Below are 20,003 nucleotides of genomic sequence, written 5' to 3'. Positions count from 1 at the left end.
TTTACCCCAAAGATACAGATGCAGTGAAACGCTGGGACACCTGCACCCCAATGTTTATAGCAGCAATGTCCACAATAGCCAAACTGTGGAAGGAGCCTCGGTGTCCATCGAAAGATAAATGGATAAAGAAGATGTGGTTTATGTATACAATGGAATATTACTCAGCCATGAGAAACAACAAATACCCATCATTTGCTTCAACATGGATAGAACTGGAGGGTATTACGCTGAGTGAAGTAGGTCAATTGGAGAAGGACAAACATTATATGGTTTCATTCATTCGGGGAATATAAAAATAGCGAAAGGGATTAAAGGGGAAAGGAGAGAAAATGAGTGGAAAATATCAGTAAGGGTGATGGAACATGAGAGACTCCTAACTCTGGGAAATGTACAAGGGGTAGTGGAAGGGGATGTGGGTGGGGGATGGGGTGACTGGGTGACAGGCACTGAGGGGGACGCTTGACAGGATGAGCACTGGGTGTTACACTATATGTTGGCAAATCGAACTCCAATAAAAAAATATACCAAAAAAAAAAAAGAATAGAATTGCTGAGCCATAGCAAGTCCTCAATATTTTTTGAATGGATTAACTAATTATTAAAGTGAGATTTACTGGATTCATCACAATCCAACTTCTAATAATAATGTTTTGGCCTATTTATGGGGGAAAACATGGGGATGACTCTTCTTAGAATTGTTTAAAAAAAAAAGGATTGTTTCCATCGCTATTCAGAGCTCTGGCCATGCTTAAAAATAGTCTTAGTGGAGTTCCTCTCTCCGACCTGCCCTTCTCAATCCCTTCCTGGGCCCCAACCTAGGCCATTGTAGACTCTGTCTAACTGTGACATGGAAAGTCCGTGAAACTTGCACCAACGTGTCTTTGTGACTATATGTTTGGTACAGGCATTTGTTCTGGCTTCCTGAGGACATTTGTATCTGTTAGTCCTTCAAGTAATAGGCATCCACTGAGTATCACTTTGCACCTCTCCCTGGACAGAGGAATCTGGCCTTCTGTTTGTCTGAATCTGAAAAATTCTTTCTGTAGGCCAATAGTATTAATAGCACCATCAGCATCCACTGTCATTTATTGAGGACTTACTATGTGCTGCATACTAAGTTAAGGGCAATAATAATTGCTAACAGTTATGACACTGTATGTACCAGAGACACACACGTTTTATATGTGTATATATAATATGTATATTATATGTATATTATGTATACATATAATATATATGTATATATTTATGGCACAACTATATATGTGTATATACATATACATATATGTATATGTATATATGTATATGTTAATATGTGTATATATATATATACATATTAACTCATCTAACTCTTACAACAATACTAAGGTGGGTACAACTATTACCTCTCATGCAGATAAGAAAAGTGAGGTGAGGAAAGATTAAGTAGTTTCTCCACAATTACATAGGAAGATAGTGGCAGAGGTGAGATGTGAATCAATATAAATCGGTTCAGAGTCTACTTTCTTAGCTCCCAGGCTAACCACATTTTACAGATGAGGAAGCTGAAACTTATAGAAGTAATTTTATGTATGCAAAGTTTCATGGCTTGTAAGTAGCAGAAGCAAAATAATAATTCAGGTCTGCCTGACTCTAGTGCTTTGACCCTTAATGACTATCCCCTTTGCCCTTTCCTAAACTATGCTGCCTCTTCAGACATGAACAGTGAAGAGAAACTTCTAAGTGTGAACTCATGTTATAAGTAAACTCCAACTCCATTAGGACTAGCAACTTTATTGTCTAACTAAAATGCACTGTTAATAATTAATATTTGAATAATGTTCAATATATCATGGAGAAGACATGAGAATCAGTCCCAGAAATGGTACCACACATTCCTCCTTCTCAAGGTCTTGCATTAGTAGATGCAAAGTGGAATATTAGATTACCTAATTCCAGGCAGTAAGAATCAACTTTTCAGAAATGATACTGCTCTCTGGTTTCAGAGGCAAAAATCAAGTAGGTTCTCAGGTTACTCCACTGTACACGAACTCTTCAAATGGTCACTTTCCATACCCATTTGTGCCACGAGAGGAATAGCCATATACACAAAAGGACCCCTAAAATCTAGCTACTCATTATTCTGGAAGAAATGGTATTGTATGTATGTATATATCTGTTTGTGGAATCTTGGAAATGTGTTATCTTTCCCAGACTCTTGAGCATCATCTTGGGAATACCGCTGCAGCCTCATAAGACTGTTGTGGGAATCTAGGAGATAATGTATGGGGAAAGGACTTTGAAAACTGCAAAGTGCTGAACAAATGGAAAGCAGTATTATGAAGATCATCCCAGGACCTCAGTTATTCCTCAAGTGCCTGATTGTTCAGCCATAATATCCAGCCACACAGTAACTTCTTTTTCTGGAATGTGGTGATGAACTAGGCCTCCATTTTCATATTGGGGGATGCTTTTCACTCAGTAAACAACATTTTCTTTTATTTTGTTTTTCATTTTCTTTTATTTTTCTTAACTTCTATTTATAGAAGTAATTAATGATTGAGTTTATGAGTCAGAAATTCCATTTTTTCATTTATGTGGGAAAAATATACTAAAATATCATAAGTAAATTTTAGTTTTTCTTGACTTATACCCTAATTCCCATCTTCTCTCCTTCCTTAGAGGCCAACACTGTAGTGAGTATATAATGATTCTGCTATGCATTATTTTTCCTTTTCTATACATTTTTATGTTTTCCTATACTCCTATACATGAGTATGCCCTGGAAAACTAAATAATATGGCTGGGAGTCTAGCATAAATGATATAATTTTAAATGCATTGTTCTTCAACTTGGATTCAACCATGAATCACTGACAAATATGTCTTGGATTTTTATTTGTTGGTTATACACAAACCTAAACCACTCCTTGGAAAAGTTGTGTGAAATTGAACAGGATCAAATGCATCAAAATATATTTTACCCATCTCCTTGCTGATGAATACCGGGGTTATTTTCTTTTTCTCTTTTCTTTTGTTTCTTTTCTTCTTTATTTCTTTCTTTTTTGTATTGTAAGTAAGGCTAAAATAAAGTCTCATTCATGTCATATCTCCTGCATGTATGTGAGTGTGTTTCTAAGATAAAATACTAAGAAGTACAATTATTGGTTCACAGAGTACACAGGTCTCCAAAGTAGCTGCTCATTTCATATTCACTCCTTTCACTGTTAGACAGTGACTGTTTCCCCACTCATCTTGGAACTATAGCCAAATTTCGTGTTTGCTAACTTAATGAATAGTAAATGGTATTGTTTTTGTCTCTTTGCTGATAGACTTTTCCAATCAAATGAGCTTTGGAATAGGACAGACCTGAATTCCAATCTTACCTTTTCCCCTTTCCTGGTTGTGCAAACTTGAACTAGCCCCCCCTTTTTTTAAAATTATTTATTTATTTATGATAGTCACACAGAGAGAGAGAGAGAGAGAGAGAGGCAGAGACATAGGCAGAGGGAGAAGCAGGCTCCATGCACCAGGAGCCCGACGTGGGATTCGATCCCGGGTCTCCAGGATCGCGCCCTGGGCCAAAGGCAGGCGCTAAACCGCTGCGCCACCCAGGGATCCCTTGAACAAGCCTCTTAAACTTCTCTTAGGCTGTTTCCTGATGCAACTCATTTTATAATTCTATTTTCTGCTCGTTCTTTCTTTTTAAAAAAAATTCACTGTTAGAGTCTAGCTTTAACCCTACTCATTCTCAGACTTTGATGTAAATTAAATCTTGTTTTAACTCTATCCAAGAGATTATTACTAGAAACATTGGAAAGCTGTGTTCATATTGAGCATTTCCTGGTTGGTCCCCGAGGACAATATTAATGAGCCTCTATGTGTACTTAACTTTTGTTCTTGCTGTCTTAAAAAATTGGGCAATTGCATCTGCACATTTTTTCCTTTAATATGGCAAAATCTCTTACCTTTAAAGCAAATCCACTCTCAACTTTTCTGGATCAAAGAGGCCATTCAGCTCTCTTCCAAAGAGAAAATGCTCCGCAGATTTCCCCGGGCAGTAAGTATGTTAAATTGCTATAAGCCACACTGCCAAGATATAACCAAATAAAGCTGAAACACCAAATCTCATTCTGTTCAGAATTACTTCTGCAGAATTTTAGCTGAGACAATAGAAATATGTTGAAAGAAACAAAAATGCCTTAAATAATCATGCTTTAAACAATTTTTTAGCCAAAAACGAATATTAGCCTCTAAAACAATTCTGAGTAGTAGCATCAGAAAAAGCTTGCAACTATCTCGTATTTATGGGGCAAAATTTATCTAATAAAATCTTCAGTATAAATAGGTGCATCCATCAAGATATGGATTTACTAGTCCATACCACCATGTGAAAAGCAGTGTGCTATTTATTATAACCCACACATGATGAGTAATAATAGGTTTAAAAAGCTCTAGACCAGACTTATTTCAGGGTCTGACCACTGATCATTAAATAGTTCTGAGGGGAATATCATATGGGGTGCTGGTTTCTGGTTCCAGCCACATTATTATTGGCTATTATCATTATTCCACATTACTCAAAGTTGTTGGATGGCCACCCTTCTTTTCCTAAAACACAGGATTATTGGAGATAATGCTAAAGGCAATTTGCACATTGCTTCTTGAATCCTTTGAGTTATTTCCTTATAATAAATGTTCAGAAGTGGAAATAAGCCTCTTTGTGACTCGTAGTATGTGAATTTATCTTGACGTGTTTCCAGAAGGGTGGCACAAATTTTCAGTGCTGCTGGCAAAATATGTGCAGTAGATATATTATAACAGTAACAAATAATTATAGTAGTAACAAAATAGTTATGACATTTTAAAACTATAATAATTAAAGAGTAATTATTTAATAATTATAACAGTAACAAAATGGCCAGCTCTCATATGGTGAGTGGTTACTGTATGACAGGCATTGTGCTAAGCACTTTATACACATTATCTTATCTGAACCTCACAACAACTCTGTGTGGTATGTATCATAATTGTACCTATTGCCAGATGAAGATGATGAGATTCAGAAAACTAGAGAGAGGCCAAGCAAGCTGCTTGAGTTCACACAGCTCATGAGTACTATCTCTTTATTACATGTGAAGTAAGAATAGCAATAACTAGCAATAACAGATAACAAGCTTTAAATGTTTAACATATACCAATGATTGTATGTATATACATCATTATTATGTATTATATATACACATTATCTCTTTCAATGTATGTGGCTTTATCACTATAACTTTATCTGCATCAGGGGTTGCACTTTAAATAATTTTTCCTTCTTTTTCTCCTTTTTCTTATTTAATATGGGTACAAAATCATTTCTTGGGATTTAAAAAATGTTTGTTCTTGCTAATGGTTGAGAAGAACATCTCTTCTGTTTTACAACATCAATGATTAAAATCCTAGAAATGCATCTATGTAAAAGTTTAACTTGGTGTCTTAATTAACTTCTCTTTACCTCTATTTCCTCATCTCTGGTGAGGATTAAATGACTGAAAACATGTAAAGCATTCAGAGCAGTTCCTGGTCCATAGTAAGCAGCCTTACTAATAAGGATAGTTACTACCTGGAAGGGAACACATAAACCTAACCAATCATCTGTGCTAGAATTCCTCACCAGACAGGGGCCAACTATTAATGCATTGATTGCATACCTAACATTGTTGGGGTGATCACACCTGAACATTGGACAGTCCTTTGTATGACATCAGCTCCACAATTAATTAATTTCGGGGCTCTTATGCCCTCTCTGTGAAAGGATCCTCTAAATGCTCTTCAATTCAGCAATTCATCACGTTGCAAGGCTCCTCAAGGTTTTGTTTTGTTTTGTTTTCTCAGAAAAGCTATTAGCCTAAAAATGAAACTTTGAGAGCTCTCTTTTTGATGAAACAAATTTTATGGGAGTGAAGCTTGAGGAGAGAAATTATAAAATCAACTCTGTGGGTAAGTCAATATGCCTTGTCTAGGGATGGAGAAGGTTTCAATCACTCCTTCCTGAGACATCCTAAATCAGTATCCCTTTCAGAAACAATATTAGTTCAGGCATCCCCTCTTTTTCAACCAACATATTCAGTTCCTAGATTGACAGCATCTTTTTTTCTTAACATGTCAAGAACACTTTTGGATAAGTCTCTGGGCTATCAAGTTGTTAGTTGGAAAACATGTATGAGGGAGGAGCTAAGATCTTCCTCCAGCCCGGGAACCATCAATACCCAAAAACTGACAAAAAGGTAAACAGTAAAATTTAAATATTTCATGCCTGTGAGAACTTTCTGCATATAATTTATTTCAGGCTTCTCTAGGACTAAAATAGTGGGAATATTGATGAGGAAAATATGGTGGGGTGGGTTAGTTCTTGAAGACTTTAAAGGAGAGAGAGAAGAGAAAGTGACCTATTGGGTGCTGAGGTATCTGGGAGTAGTCTTAGCACTGCTTTTGACTGGTTCCTGGAGCCAACCATCTAAACTCTCTCCAGAATCATAGATCTGGGAAATGAGGGAGTTGCTTCAAATTTATAGCTTTTAAACTCATTAATGCAGTGGAACCCTTTAAAATGATCTTAATCAGGACTCTGATATATAAAACAGAAATAGAGATGCTCTGGCTAAAATAGAATAGAATAGAAGGCCCAAAGTGCTACATACCTGGATTCCATTTCACTTATTCCCTCCCTTCCTTTCTCTCATTCCAATCCCTCTCACTCTCCATTTATGGCAGCTTCTGAGGCACCTTTGAGGAATTCTTAGACCCAGAAGATCACAGTAACGAAATCACGGCTTTCAGCAAATCCTAATGTCTTACTTGTTCTGAAGATCTGTGATATCAGAAGCTGAGTCAATACTGGGCCATCTACCATGGTGTAAAATAAAGACTGAGAATTAGGCAGATTTAGGTTTCAATCCATGCTGTCACTGACTAGCTGTATGACTGAATAAGTCAGTTATCTTCTTTACAAAAACTCTTTTCTCCTCTGAGGAAGATGATCACTTTCCCCCAAATAAAATAATGTCCCATGAACAGTGTTCAAGAGATATTAGAATTAAATTCTTTCTTTTTCTGTGCCCCAAGGTTGTCTTTGAAGAAAATAAAAAGTGGCATTGAGACAGGCATTCAGATAGCTTCAGAAAATAAATTATTCCGGGGTGTGCAACATACTCCAAACATAATAGAAAACAGAATCTCCAATTATCCTTGGAGATGGACAGAGGAGGGGGACGCTTTTTATTGTTCCAAGAGGGCAGGATGAAGAGGAGGGGTGAAAGGATTTCTTTTTTTGTTGCTGTTTGGTTTTTGTTGTTGTTGTTTTAAACATGGGTTACAAAATGATCAAGTGACCAATTTGGTTCTGGGAGCATGACTCACCGCTGGTTTGATTGTTCTTCTTCAGCTTCTGTAAATGAAGTCAACTCCAAGACCAAGAAGGACTTCAACTTGAAAATGACAAAGTGACTGCATAAATAGAGGATGAGTCAAAGAACAGTGTCTTTAAAAAAAGATTCTGAGTTCGTAGGTAAAGCAAATGGAATCTTAGATGCTATTAACAAAAGCATGATCTCTATGACAAAGAGATAAGCTCTCTTTTTCTCTGTTACTTCCAACATGCATGAAGAGCTATATTTGATACTGACGACTTTATAGTATACTTTCTGAGGAACCTATCAGATGATAGCATCTAACTGATGAGCCAATCAAAACCACATCCCATGATGATTGTTTGAAAGGCCTGGAGACCCAGGCTAGGAAATAAGCAGAAATGACTGCTTTCATGGTAGGAAAAGCTTCACCAGGACCTACAGCTAGAATGAATGGAAGCTTCTCCAACCTTGCATCATTCAACTTGAGATTCGGAGCCTGAGGGGGCCATCTGATTAGGTCAAAGTGTCTGCTATTACACAGTGTAGAGGATCTGGCTGTGGTAGACTAGATTATCATGCCAATGCTTTACTGCCTCCCAATAACAGAATTCTACTTCCATAGTCTTTGCCATGAGATTTTATAGTTCCTGTCACTAAAGGATATATTTCTGTATCTTGAATTTGCATTCAACTATGTAAACTTGATTTGGTCAATTGAATGAGGTAGAAGTGAAAGCATGTTAGTTCCTAGTCTAGGCCTTAAAAGGCTTCCCATATTTATGCTTGTTCTTTGATGCCTCTGTCTATGAGAAGAAAATGTCTAAACCACCTCTGTAGTTCAGTGGAAATGAGAGTCACATGCAGCAGAACCATATAGCTGAGCCAACCCTCAACTCATTCTGTAGAGGTATAGATAAACTCAGCCAAGAAGAACAGAGCCATCCCAGCTGACCTGCAGTTGTATAAAGAAAAGAATGTTAAAATTTACATGCAGATAAGATTGTGGGGGCTCTTTCACAGCAAAATAGCTTGTTTTCTTACAGGATATTAGTTATTGATTGCTGCCTAACAATTGCCCCCAAAATTAAAGGCTTAATATAATAGTAAGTGTTAATTATTCCATACAGTTTCTTTGGGTCAGGAATCCAGAAGCAGTTTAGCTGGGAGGGTCTGACTTATGGATTTTCATGTAAGGCCACAGTCAAGATATCAGGCAGGCTGCAATTACCTGGAGGTCTAGATAATTCACTTCTAAGATGGTTTACTCACATGGATGGCAAGTTGGAACTGTCTGTTGGCAAAATACCTCATTTTCTTGCCATGTAGATTTCCCTATAAGGCTGCTAGTGTGTCCTTATTACATGGTACTTGGCATTCCCCACAGCAAGATGTTCCCAAGAGAGAGATCAAGGAGGAAGCCACAATGTTTTTGGGGGGTTAGCCTGGGAAGTCACACACTATCACTGTTGCAACATTCTGTTCCTTTGAAGAAAGTAAATTTAGCCCAGACTTAAGGAGAGGAGAATTAGCTCTACTATTCAAAAGTAAGAGTGTCAAAGAATTTTAAAACCACCATGGGCAAGTACTAGATTAAGTGATCATTGAATTGAACAAAATGGGGGAGAGGTAGTTCCCCAAAATAAAGTAATTCCCTCCAATGAAAATAGTTGGGTAATTTCCCAAAATAAAATGCTATAGGAAGGGGAAGTGCAAGTGGAAGCAGAACAGTCAATAAAAACAAAATAGAGGGGTGGCTGTTCCTCTCCAAGCTTCGCTATGCCGCCCAAGGACAAGAAGAAGAAGAAAGATGCCAGAAAGTCGGCCAAAAAGGACAAAGACCCAGTGAACAAATCTGGGGGCAAGGCCAAAAAGAAGAAGTGGTCCAAAGGCAAAGTTCGAAACAAGTTCAATAATCTGGTGTCTTCGACAAAGCGACATATGACAAACTCTGTAAGGGGGTTCCCAACTATAAGCTTATAACTCCAGCTATTGTCTCTGAGAGACTGAAGATTCGAGGTTCTTTGGCCAGGGCAGCTCTTCAGGGGCTCCTCAGTAAAGGACTTATTAAACTGGCTTCAAAGCACAGAGCTCAAGTAATTTACACCAGAAGCACCAAAGGTGGAGATGCCCCAGCTGCCAGTGAAGATGCATGAACAAGATCCCACCAGCTGCACATTTCAGGAAATAAAACTTTATTAAATGAAAAAAAATAAACACAAAAGGAGGAAATGCCAACTTGAAATGTCATGAAGAGTAAGTTTAGATTCATTTGGTATGACCAAGGAAAAGAACTAGGGCCAATGAGTCTAAGAGCTGTATCAAAACAGAATGGCTTGATATATGTGATGGAAGATCCTCTGAGATTGTCCAGAAGCAAAGCAAAATTGGCATTAGAGCAACCAATGGCAGAATCCAGGTGGGGGTACAGGAACTAGATATAATACACACAAAAGGTTTAATTATGATGCTAAGAGGCCCCAGTGTAAGAGGGTGAGGTTTATAAAACTTACAGAGCTTTGAAAACTATAATGCAGGTGCATAAAAGGAAGGGAGATAGAGAGATGGAATTCATGCACTCATAAAAGTATTATGAGGAAATCTATGAGGGGAACTACAAGTGAAATGGCAAAAGAAGCACTGAGAAGATAATTGGATTTGCTGATGAGTGGCCTACAGGTGTGCACTCAACAGACTAGCCATGAATCAAATAAAAGCTTGATGAGAGCCATTTAGTTTAGAGCATGCAATGCTATAGTCAATTACAAGTAAGAAGAAAAAAGATGGCAATGCCCACTGTTAACCACCAACTAGAACTGTATCAAGGTGAGGCTAGGAAGTGCTGTTCAAACCACAGGCCAATGGTGGTCAGGCCTTTGAGGGAGAAAACACAATAAAACCTAGTTACCTAAACACTGACTTGCCCCGGTTGTCTGTGCATAGTTTGACTATCATTAACTGTGAACTTTTTAGAAAGTCATACGTCTAGCCCACAGTAGAAAGCAAACTGTAGGATTAGGTTGATAGCAGAACAAAAGACTTAGCAGCCATTCTATCATGAAGGAATAGCACATACGTGGTACTGATCCTGTATTTATGGTGCACATCTCTAGTCAACTGAACGTTGCTTTGGACAATGTTGGATCATGGGCATCCAAATGGTGCTCCAAACAACTGCTGCCAATGAATAAGAGCTGTAGTGCAGGATAAGCTTTATTTGCCCTCTGTAGGATCAGTCTCTAAGAGTTGAGAAATTCTTGGCCAGTAGGATATGAAGAAAGCAGTGCCTTTGGCAAAGGAGACAAGATATTCTCCAGTATACTGACTCTCAGAGACATACATTGCTCCCTTGAGACAAAGAGGCCCCTGCTGTTCATCCTTAATTTCATAATTTCAAGCCTATCTGTTTATAAAGGAAGGAAACTATTGCAAAGGAAAGAACCCCTACTGTTCTGTTCTAGTTGGAGTCAGAACTGGGAAGGAAGGATTTTAAAAAGACCATTTTCCAGATCAGAAAACATTGGCGTTTTGGGCTTAGACACTTCTTTGTTGTGGGAGCTGTCCTGTGAGTTATGGGATGTTTAGCAGCATCTTACACTCTAAACACCAGTAGCCAGTCACAGGCAATAAGTTGTGACAATCAGAAAAGGTCAAATTTCCGGGGCACCAGAGTGGCTCAGTTAGTTAAGCATCCTCTTGATTTTGACTCAGGTCATGATCTCAGGTTCATGAAATTGAGCCCCGAGTTGGGCTCCATGTGGGCATGAAACCTGCTTAAGATTCTTTCTCTCCCTCTCTCTCTACACCCCTGCCCCCGCCCATGCTACTAATGTGTTCTCTTAAAAAAAAAAAAAAAGTCAAAGTTCCCAGGGGGTGGGAGGATAGGTTATGTATAGAATCACTCCCAGTTGAGAACCACTGCTCTAGAAGATAAAAATCACAGAATAGAAATCCAACATGAATTTCATTTCTCATTTTGAAAATAAAATCAAACTTTATAATCCAGCTTCCATGATGTTAACAACCCTGAAGGATTCTAGAAACTTGTTTCAACATTTTGTATTCATTAGCCCTTCTTTATGGCAAAACCTTAATAGGAAAAAAAGTCCAGCCTACTTGTGACTGCGGGCATAGCTGGGGAGACTCTTTCCCATTCTGATAACTCGAAGTAGAGGAGGTGGGTAGAGATGTAGATTGTATGTCTACTGTATGAGAAAGGTCAAGTGTGGCCACAAGGCTTAGGTCAGTTCCACCCTCAAGCTTTGCTTTAGCTATTTCCTGGGCTTGGAACTTTCTTGTCTCATCTGTGTATGACTAGTCCTTTGTGATCAACAAGGCTTAGTTCAAATGTCACTATTTCAGAGACCACCCAACCAAAGGTAGTACATCCCCTCAAATACTCTTAGCCTATTATACCTTTGCATTTTCTTCATAATATTTAAATTTTGTATTTTTCTTAATTTGAGCACATACTTATTTCACACCTCCAACACTTATGAGAATATGAGTTCTACTGGAGCAAGGACCATTGCCATATCCCCCATGCCTGGCACCAAATATCAGCTCAAGAAATATTTGTTGTACAAATGAATAAAGCATGGCACACTTGACATATAAGTGTTATGGTAATGCAAAAAGTATAGGGGCCTGTGGGAATGCACAGCATGGTGACCTATACTGTCCTGGATCATGAAGGAAGGCTTTCTAGAAAAAATTGGCCTCAAATATTGAGAGACCAGTGGAATCTGGCCAGGATAAGAGTTCATAAGAATAAACATTTATACATAGATATAGATAAATATGTATCTCAATGTATATATTAATACATTTAATTTTCATAATAACCCCATTAAGTGGATATTTAACAAATGAGAAAGCACAGGTAACCACCGGCTAAGCTGACTTGCTCAAGGTCATACTGCTCGTAGTATGGAGAGTAGAAATAAGTGGATGTTCTAGTGTAAGAGCCTACATCCGTAACCATCACACTGATGAAGGAAGACAGAGGGGGCATGGCTGAAGTCCTAAAGGCAAGAGAGAACATGATGCTGGGAAGCTGGAAGGAGTCCAGGATTTGTCATGCAAAGAGAACAAAGACAAGGGTGGCAAGTGTTGAAGTAAGTCATATAGAAAGGAGCCAGATCAAGGAAGACCTCATCAAAAAACTATGCATTAGCAAACTCTGAAAGTCATCCTTAATCAATAAAACTCTTAGATTGCAGATTAACATCAGCAATCCCCTAAACCATTGGATAGATTTAATTTCTTATGACCAGGTCCAGTTTATCAGTTGGCAGTATTTAGAAAGGTGTTCATGGTAGCTGTCCTATCTCTAACTACCATTTACAGGGGAACAAAAACAGTGAGCCCAGGTGTTTAGCATCCTGGTTTGTTTTATTTTTTTAAGAAAAGGCAACAGAGCATTAGTTTTTATCCTGGAATAGATGGTTTGTCCAGCTGTAGATGCTGTAGAAAGGAAGCTGAATGTTAATTAGATGTCAACAGTAATTATGGTGATTATGTTTTTTGAATAGCTATTGGGAATAGCTGGAGCCACATCTAGACTGTGATGTGAATGACATTTTAATAGTTTTTTAAAAGAAAAAGAGAGCAGCCTGTTACTAAGGAAATTACAGTGAATAGAATTATAGTAAAATAGATTTCTTTATAAAGAACTATAACAATGATAATAGTCACACGTGAGGTATCTAGTATATGTTGAGGAAAATCATGAAAAAAAGTTATAGAGACAGGATCCCGTATTTAAAAGAAAACTAGTTATCCTAAATCTTTACCTTACAATTTCACTGGACTGTTTTAGGCTCTATCTTTCTTATTTTTCTTAGAAATGGGTCAGATCACAGGTTTTCTAAACCTATCATTATAATGATATTTTAATTACATGTTTTTATCTACCATAGGGATTCTGGTACTGTAGTAACTTGTATGATCACCTACCTCATAAGTAATTTTTATTGAATTTATTATAAAATAAAACCACAACTTGGTGTATTAATATTTAAGAAGATATTTATCTTATTGTTTATATTGAAGTGTCCTTCCTTTTTATTAAAAAAGAAGTCACTTGATTCTTTTAAATGGAGCATCTGCTCCATATATTTAACATATGCCATGCAAATCTTGGGGATAAGACAAGATTAACCTGCCCTCTCAAGCCACAATTTAAAAATCTACAGAAGGGAAAGGCATTGCACTAACTCTTTGTAATCATAATTTACAAGCCAGCAGTGTAGATGAATGTACTGACATTTATTTAGTTGAGCACCTACCATGTGTTGCATATCGTGACAGATGATTGGGCAGTAACCCATATTATTTGGTGACAATCCTAAGGAAAAAGACATATTTCCATCAGTGTAAGTAGTAAGTAGTTCCCTATCTCATCAGTATAATTAGCTCCCTACTTCAACTACCGCAGCCCAGGTGCTCTTTGTCTCTACCCCTGCCAGCTGAGAAATGAAAAACAAGATAGGCCCTGGCCCTGTGTATAACCATCTATAGGAGGGCTTCAGAAGTCAATGGGCAAATAGTAAACAATGTAATGGTTGGCCTAGCAGAAGAAATTCATGAAGCTGAGAGATCACTTGGAAAGTATGCAACATGGGTTAGGCAAACCTCCTCAGAAGAAATGTCCTATTAATTGATAGGAAGGTGGTACCAGATGCAGAGGTAAGGCAAGAGTGAATAGCAAAAGCAGAGTGCTGAAGGCAAAGAGTGCAGCATATGTTCAAAGAAGTGAAAACAGTTCTATGTGGCTAGATCCTGCAGGACAGAGGAGGCTATAATTAGTGTTGAGGCTGTAGATATGTTTAATATTGAGTCTAGGTAAGTTCAGGGCCTGTGGATGATGTTAAAGGACTTTTTCTTAAGAGTAATTAAGGGTGTTGAGCAAGAGAGTGAGATGATTAGATTAACCTGGGAAGCATCCTTCAGCCTGCCATGTGGAGAGTGGTTTAGAGGACCAAGGCTGGCAGCAGGGAGAACAGTTAGGCTATTTAGTTAGGCATGATTCTCAGTAAGAGATAGGGGTGGCTTGTGCTAAGGGATAGAAAAGAATAAATGGATTTGAAAGGAAGGTTCAGCAATAGAGTCTATAAAGTTTCATTTACTGTAGCTTTAATTCTGTATTACTGGAGAACAGTTCAATGTGCTGGTTTCCATAACAATAACAGCCATCAAGATAATAGCACTTATTGGGCATTTACCCTACGACAGGCACTTGGTTGGTACCTCCCTTTCAATCTTCACACTACCACTATGAACTAGATAATAGTAATTCTATTTTTCCTACCTTATAGAAAGAAAACAGGATCTAAGAAGTTGAATTTCTTTCCTGGGATCACCCTACTAGTGGGTGGCAAAGCTGGGATTTGGACACTGACAGTCTGATTCCAGAGCCCAGGCTCTTGCTGGAAGTGAATATCGGAGACAATAATGAGATTTGTATAATGTGCGAGTCTTGAGGTACATAGGTTAAGAGAGTAGCTTTTTACCACCAATACCCAGTGTACTCTTGTCAGGATCAATATCCCTGAGTTTTCAGTGAGATTTTCTCATTTTGCTGTAGAGAAAACATAGGTTTGGAAGAAGAAAGAAAAAAGAAGGAAGAAATCAAATAATAGAACAAGCATGGGCTACATATCCCGTCATACCTTTACTATACCACGTATTCTACGAGGTGCTTTATTTTTATTCCTCACTGTGCTAGATTCAGGGGATGTATTAATTTGAATCTTCCAATCTTCCAAACAACTCTAGGAGGCAGGTGTCGTGGTTCCATTTGATGAATTCAGAACTAAGAGTGAAAGAGATTTTAGCTATATGTCCAAGCTCATTCCCTTAGGACAAGGCAGTGCCCAGCCTGGCTCTGGTTCTCCTTCTAGAGGAAATTGCTGCCCCTTGAAGAGGAAACCAAGACAGCGCTGCACACAAATAGACATTCAGACAGAAAGAAACAAGGACTCAGAAAGTGGGAAAGAAGAAGGAAAACTTTACCGAGTATAGAATTTGGAGCAAAGCAATCTTACAAGCAGGTCTCATTAGAATAACAGAGGTCTCTTCACGTCATTGCCAAGTTCCTTGATAGCAGGAGGGTTTTTTTCTATTAACTTTAGTGCCCCACTTTGAACTCCACAACAATTAGAAGTTAGGACCAGAACATAAGTTCCACCCTAGATATTTTTACTGCTGGTAGAAGTGATCTGGTGCCATTTGGATTCTCACAGATCAGTCCATGTTGATTAATTGAGACTCCAAGGAATGTTAGCTTGCCTCTGAATTTTCTTGGAATAGGTGATACATTGGATTCACAGTGCACCTGTCCTAGTCCCGAGATCTTATCACTGGAGGACTAGAAATATGTAACAAGTCACAAAGCACAGGCAGTTTGAGTGATTTATTTACTTACTGAGAGTCCCACATGTACCTAGTGGTAAAGCTTGCACAGAGTTATTTCCACTGCATTTCAGTTTTCCATGGAGAAATCACAGGAACAGTTTAGGGCTGTGGCAGTAATGAACCATTGCAGTATAGACCCAGAATGTCTCAAGAGTAGTAATGCTGTGCCCAATTGATTTCTCTATCCCTGTGATTAACACAGTGACTAATTTATAGCAAGCCTTCCAAAAAAATTGCTTGAATGAAGGAAGGATAGCAAGAGCAACTGCTTCCTGAGCAACTTATTCCTGTATTTTAAAGAGGTACAAAAAATAAAAAATAAAAAAAAATAAAGAGGTACGATATGGTTTAGCGGCTGGCTCTTGGTTTCAGCTCAGGTCATGATCTTGGGGTCCTGGGGTAGAACCTTGCCTTAGGCTTTGCACTCAGCAGGGAGTATGCTTGAGGATTCTCTCTCTCCCTCTCCCTCCCACACTCTTTCTCTCTCTCTCTCTCTCAAATAAATTTTAAAAATCTTAAAAATAAATAAGAGGGCACTGTAGTCCAGTCGTCAGGCCTGTGGATGCTAAGCTTAGACTGTCTCTGTCCAAATCGTTCTAGCTACGGCTACATCCTTGACATTTAGTACTCTTGACTTCAATTTTCTCACCTCTAAAATGGAGGAAATACTCTTGTAAGATAGTCCACTTAAACTGCTTACTAGGGCTTGACATATAGTCAGCATAGTTTTAGCAGTTACTTATTTATAAGCATTAATAACCTACAAGTGAAATGTCCTACTTTGCAATCTTATAAAATTTCCCAAAGATATCTTTGCTGAAGAAAGAAAAGGAATATACATGCAGAAATCACTCCTTGTGAGACAAATCCAGAATTGAGCAGTCTAGTCTTACTGGGGAGCAAAACAAATGGAGTGAGTAGAAAAGCTACTCAGGAGTTAGACTGTAACCCAGAATGGATATCTCCATTTTCCCACCCAAATATAGATGCAAGGGCTCTCTTTTCAACACCACTATTTTGACATTCATGGCCTGTCTTTCAGAAGATTAGAGTACCCAGGTTCATTTGAAGAGAGTAAGAATGTCCATGTGGGTTGGGGCTCAGCAAAGGTAATGGACATACTAAGGGCATCTTTCTATTGATTGATTCACAAGAGTCTTTGGAAAACTGGACAGCTTGGGGTGTCTGGGTGGCTCAGTTGGTTAAGCATCTGCCTTTGGCACAGGTTATGATCCCAGGGTCCTGGGATCAAGCTCCCCCACTTCCCCTGCCGAGCAGGGACCTGCTTCTCCTTCAACTTGGCCAGCTCTCCCTGCTTGTGCTCTCTCTCTCACATTCTCTCAAATAAATAAATAAAATCAGAAAGAAAGAAAGAAAGAAAGAAAGAAAGAAAGAAAGAAAGAAAGAAAGAAAAAGAAAAGTGGCCAGCTTGTCTTTTCAGAATGGCAACATAATGCTCATCTGAATGGCAACGAAAGTCCAAAGGTTTTGGCTTGGCTTCCCTTTGACTTCCCACAGAGATCCTTTGTAGCCTCTGTGCTGACTCTGCCTTCCACTTCTCTTTGTGAGAGGTCTCTTCTCCCTAACCTCATCCACCTTCCCCAGGATTTTTGAGCCTGCTTACTCTCCACTTTCCTACCCCTCAAAGTCATATGACCCTTGTCTTGACTCCCTCAAGATCAATCAATCTACAGCTTTCATTCCTCTTATTCCCATATGGTTATAATATACACCCTATATCTCTCATGCATTCCTCAGGGCCTTCCATTTTGATTCTCAAAAGCCTTTTCTTCTCTCAGCAAAACTCCTTATGTATCAAAAGCTGGGGCTTTTGAAGCTATTATTTTTGATGTGGGCTTCAAGAACATATTTTGGAATTCAGAAAAACTAAACATCGATTTTTTTTTGTTGTTCTCTTTATATTTCCTGTAATCACACCAGTGCTCCTTGAGGCAATGTTCTGTGACTGACAGGAGGAAGGGTCATAATCAAGGAAGGAAAGAAAAGCACAAAGATTGATGCTTTAAGATCATATCTTACTATAGCACATTCATTCATGTGGGCTTCCACTTTCAAGTTTCAGCAGGTGGGCTCTTATCTTTGACTTATTGCTGACATTGATCCTTGGATCTGCCCTCTTGCTGCTTCTATGAAGAAGTTAAGTGAGGACCGTAGTGGTGAGGTTTTCCTGATATGCACTTGTTCTTCATACCATAATGTGCCTTTTAAGTTTCCCAAAGTTTAAATATGATTCCTTAGATATGTATTGGGCATTTATCATATATGTCTTATTCAGTCTTCACAACAATCCTGTGAGGGAGAGAGACTATTATTTCCTTATTTTACAAATGAGGAAACAGATTCAGAAAGGTTGAGACCATCATTTGTGTTATTTATCATGTAATTCTAGCTCTTCTTTTGAGCAATGCTGCCCAAAAGTAAGTGTATCCATGTAACTTGCTTTAGTAAATAAAATTTGAGTAGAAATGACACGTCACTTAATTAAATGATGGAGACAGGTTTCAAACCCAGATCCTTGGATTTCAGAGTTTGTGCTTTGAAATCCTGCATTCTAGTATCTTAAATAGAGATTTCTAGAGTAGCTTAAAGTTGTTTTTAAAAATCTCTCAGGTTTTAAGTCTGGTCTATCTCAAATAGAAAAATAGGCTAGATTGCTTAAAAGATGTCAGTTCAGTTGTGATGGCCAAAGCGAATAGGCTGAGGCTCACCACCGAAGAGAAGTTGAACAAGATAGCAAAGTTTTGACCATTATTTATAGAGTGGGCATTAGTCATATTTTTGGCTGCTTAACATTTTAAATACCCTGTTAGGTTTCTAGGATTTTTCCACTTGATGAGTCCCATCTCTTCCAGTGTGGGAGCCTAAAAACTCAATTACAGCCCCCTTTGCAGCTAGAAAATGGGCATGAGACCCTTCTCCACCAATTAGATTCATTCCCTAGACTTCAATTCAGAAATGAGACATCTGAGGGAAAAGGCTTACTGTGGAATGTGTTCAGCTGGTGAGAGCAGGGGAGGTCCTGGCTCTAAAGACAGTGATGGCAGAGCTGAGTGCCTGCCACTTGTGTAATGTCTGTAATGATGCTACAATGTTGAAAGTAGCTCGTTCAGTAGTAACCATGAGGAGGCAGGGTGGGGGGTTAGAGTAACCTTCTTCTTATCAGTCTAGTTTTGGAACATGATCTGGGGCATTATTCCTGGAAATTTGGTGTTAAGCCCAGTTCTTTAAGCCTCCCAATAATTCTGTGGGGCTACCTGCTATCCTTTAATGAACTTATCTGCTTAATTCTGCTTCTTGTAAGCAGGAACCCCAACTGATGCAATGCAGAAGCTGAGTCAGACAAGTTTCAAGCAGATCATGAGAAATAAAGAACAGCAAATGGCTAATCTAAAGATGTGGAAGTGGGTGGGTAGAAAATTAAAATCTTGATAATCGGAGATCAGAAGTCATAAGCATTGAAAAGGAGGTGAGCTTTCAGTCCACCATGAACAAATTAGAGTGGGCAGCATTCTTCTGCAGGCCTCTATCCTCTTAGATCTGTTCATTCAGTCAATCAACAAATATTTATAGAGCACATACACTGCCTGGCCCCATGCTAGGCAGTAGGGCATATAGTGTGGATAGGTCAGACACAATACTAATAGTTTTATGTAGTGGAAAGGCTGGTCATAATCAAATGGTCACAATAATGAAACAATATATAATTACAAACTGATAATAAAAGAAAGTTCTAGGTGCTTATAATAGGATGACATGATCAAGTGTGAGAGATCAGGAAAGACTTCCTGAAGAAATGGTTTTGGAGCTGAGATTTGAAGGCTAAAGAAAAGTAGGGGATGTGAGAAAGCCTCAGAGCCTTCGAGGAGATGTGGACTGTGTGTGCAAAGACCCTGAAGACAGAGTGAATGTGGCACATTGGAAGAACTGTAAAGCTGAGATTCAAGTGAAGAGAAGAGGTGAGAATGGAGTGAGATAAGGCTGCAGCAGTCCTAGAGAGTTAGAGAGGATCATGCAGTCTGGAAGCTCTATGAAGGATTTTAATCTTACTCCTAAAATCAATAGGAGGCCATTAAAGAGTTTTAAGCCAGGTGGTAACACTGTCAGGTCTGCATTCTGAAATGCCATGTTAACTATAGTGGGGACAATGGATGGGACAGGGAGTGGAATGAATATAGGAAAGTGGATTAGGA

At 38.6% G+C, this 20,003-nt stretch overlaps 1 protein-coding gene and 1 pseudogene across 1 annotated transcript in view; both read left to right on the top strand.

Moving 5' to 3' along the window:
* The window catches only part of SYNPR (synaptoporin), a 290,191-nt gene that overhangs the window by 98,443 nt on the left and 171,745 nt on the right, over positions 1–20,003 (top strand). The window lies entirely within an intron of this gene.
* LOC112666012 (40S ribosomal protein S25-like) lies at positions 9,151–9,542 on the top strand (annotated as a pseudogene).

The sequence above is a fragment of the Canis lupus genome, chromosome 20 (genome assembly GCF_003254725.2).
Source record: "Canis lupus dingo isolate Sandy chromosome 20, ASM325472v2, whole genome shotgun sequence".
NCBI lineage: Eukaryota > Metazoa > Chordata > Mammalia > Carnivora > Canidae > Canis > Canis lupus.
Note: the sequence above shows the minus strand (reverse complement) of the source record. Positions and strands in the feature narration are given on the sequence as shown.